This window comes from Cebus imitator, unplaced genomic scaffold, assembly GCF_001604975.1.
Source record: "Cebus imitator isolate Cc_AM_T3 unplaced genomic scaffold, Cebus_imitator-1.0 Scaffold232, whole genome shotgun sequence".
NCBI lineage: Eukaryota > Metazoa > Chordata > Mammalia > Primates > Cebidae > Cebus > Cebus imitator.
The window spans coordinates 2,224,983-2,228,103 of NW_016107547.1; positions in this window are offsets into that span (position 1 = coordinate 2,224,983).

A 3,121-nucleotide genomic window follows, 5' to 3' on the forward strand; every position below is an offset into this window, starting at 1 on the left:
AGATAAAGATTTCAGCATAAGTGGCTTATTAAGGAAGTGCTCCAAGGAGAAACAGATAAGGAAGTGAGGAAAAGAGGACAGAAGAGGGGATGAGAACAAGCGTGGATGCAAAATGAAGTGCCAGCCTCTGTTTCATCCAATCAGGATATATAAAACATAGATTATTGAGAATTTGTCCAGCCTGAGGCAAGGGAGCTGGGCTTTCATACTTTCACATGAGTTATCCAGTTGGCTACAGGCTATCCCAGGAGAAACATAAACTCCTAGATACTTCCAACTCTCCAGACATTTACAGCAATATGCCGCTCTTGTAGGCCAATGGCAGTCTGCTAAAGAAGGTTGATGATGCCAGACTTTAAAAAGAAAATCATACAAGACAGGAGATGGGTCCCCAGAACTGTTGAGAAGGATTCAAAATATCTAGATCTAGCCCTATGCATAGGCAAGAGGTTGTTTGTTAATGGACCCCGCGATAGTGTGGAGATGTTCTCTAATGTGCTTAGGACCTCTCTTTGGTATGCTGAACAATGCTGCACATTGCTATAAACTGTAGTCTGTGTGGGACTGTCTCCTGGAATGCTGGGTATTGGTAATATATTTGTATTAACTAATCTTAGTTAAGTAAAATATAAATATTAACATCTCTAGGATAACCACTACAAACATAAAAGTGCATCTTTCAAACCGGCAAAGGGGAAAAAAAATGGAAGAAAGAAAAAAATCAATCAATCCAAAGAAGACAAGAAAATAGGAAAAAGCTTTTGGAAAAGTGGCAGAATAGAATAAAGGATTGGAATAATGGAAGATTTAAACCTAAGTATATCAATAATTGCATGAAAAACAAATGAACTAAATGTTCCAGCCGAAAAGCAAAGATTATCAGTCTGGGTTTTAAAAACTCTAGCTTTTTTTTTTTTGAGACAAGGTCTGCCTCTGTCACCCAGGCTGGAGTGCAGTGGCACGATCTTGGATCACTGCAACCTCTGCCTCCCATGCTCAAGCAATCCTCCCACTTCAGCCTCCGGAACAGCTGGGACTACAGGCTTTCACCACCACACCCGGCTAATTTTTGTATTTTTTGTAGGCTGGTCTCAAACTCCTGAGCTAAAGCCATCTGCCCACTTCGGCCTCCCAAAGTGTTGGGATTATAGGCGTGAGCCACTGCTCCCGGCCAAAGTCTAGCTATCTTTTCTTTTTAGGCCACCATGAGGCATGATTTTTTTTTTTTTTTTTTTTAAGAGATGGGGTTTCACCATGTTGGTCCAGCTGGTCTCGAACTCCTGACCTCAGGTGATCCGCCCACCTCGGCCTCCCAAAGTGCTGGGATTACAGATATGAGCCACTGTGCCCAGCCAAGTCTAGCTATTTTTAAGGGATATCCCTAAAACACAGGGACACGAGAAAGTTGAAAGTGAAATGATGGGGCAAATACACCATCCAAATACTAAGATCAACAAAAATTAACCTGTTGTAATTTAATTTCTTTTATTTTTTATTTTTTTTTAATTTCTTTTAATTGTGCTTTAATTTCTTCTTGATATTAGGGTAAATATCAGATAAAATGGACTTTAAAAGAAAAATAAGGCCAGGCATGGTGGCTCACACCTGTAAATCCCAGCACTTTGGGAGGGTGAGGCAGGCAGATCACAAGGTCAGGAGTTCGAGACCAGCCTGAGCAACATGGATAAAACCCATCTCTACTAAAAATACAAAATTAGCCACCCACAGTGGCGCCTCTCTGTAGTCCCAGCTACTTGGAAGGCTAAGACAGGAGAATCACCTGAACTCGGCCCGCGAAGGTTGCAGTGAGCCGAGATCGCGCCATTCCACTCCAGCCCAGGCAACAAGAGTGAAACTCCATCTCAAAAATAAATTAAAACAGAAAAGAAAAGAAAAATAACTACAGCCAAGTGCAGTGGCTTGCGCCTGTAATCCCAGCACTTTGAGAGGCCAAGGTGGGCCGATCACTTGAGGTCAGGAATGCGAGACCAGCCTGGATAACATGGTGACACCCCATTTCTACTAAAAATACAAAAACTTAGCTGGGTGTGGGAGTGTGCACCTGTAATCCCAGCTACTTGGGAGGCGGAAGAAGGAGAATCGCTTGAACCCAAGAGACGGAGGTCGCAGTGAGCTGAAATCGCACCTTTGCCCTCCAGCTCAGGCAACAAGAGCGAAACTCGGTCTCAAAAAAAAAAAAATAATAATAATAATAATTGCTACATTTAAGGGTGGTTCTTATGTATTCATAAATTTCAATTGACTGGGAAAATATAACAATCCTAGTCTTGAATGTACTCAATTACAGTTTTGAAATATGTGAAGCAAAAAATAACAGAACTATGAAAAGAAATTGACAAATTCACCACCACAGACAGTCTTTAGTTCATCTCTCTCAGAAATTGATAGATGAAGCAGACAAAATAATCAGTGATGATGTAGAAAATTTGAACAAATGAATAAGCTTGAGCTGCTGGCTATACATAGAACACTGTACCTAGCAACTGGAAAATAAACATTCTTTACAAGAACACATGAACAGAAGTAGAGGGAGGGGGTAAAGAAAAGAAAAAAAAAAAAGAATAATACACAAGCAGGGCCATGTTCACAGATCAAGGGGACCTAGCTAAAGGGAAAAGTGGGGGCCAAATTCCATGCCATGCTCCACTTGCCAAAGCACATGTTCAAGTGTGGCGCTGCATTTAGCTGGAAGATAGAACATATTTTCCTAATTCACTTAAAGGCAATGTGTCTAGTGTAGTCCAGCACATTGAACATGTATAAAAATTAACCATATACTAGATTTAAAAAAAAAAAACAAATGTTGGCCGGGCACAATGGCTTACGCCAGTAATTCCAAAGCTTTGGGAGGCCGAGGCGGGCGGATCACTTGAAATTAGGAGTTTGAGACCAGCCTGGCCAACATGGTGAAATCCCTTCTCTGCCAAAAAAAAAAAAATACAAAAATTAGCCAGGTGCAGTGGCATGCGCCTGTAATACTAATTACTCAGGAGGCTGAGGCAGGAGAATCACTCGAACCCAGGAGGTGGAGGTTGCAGTGAACGGAGACTGCACTACTGCACTCCAGCCTAGGGGATGGAGTGAGGCTCTGTCTCAAAAA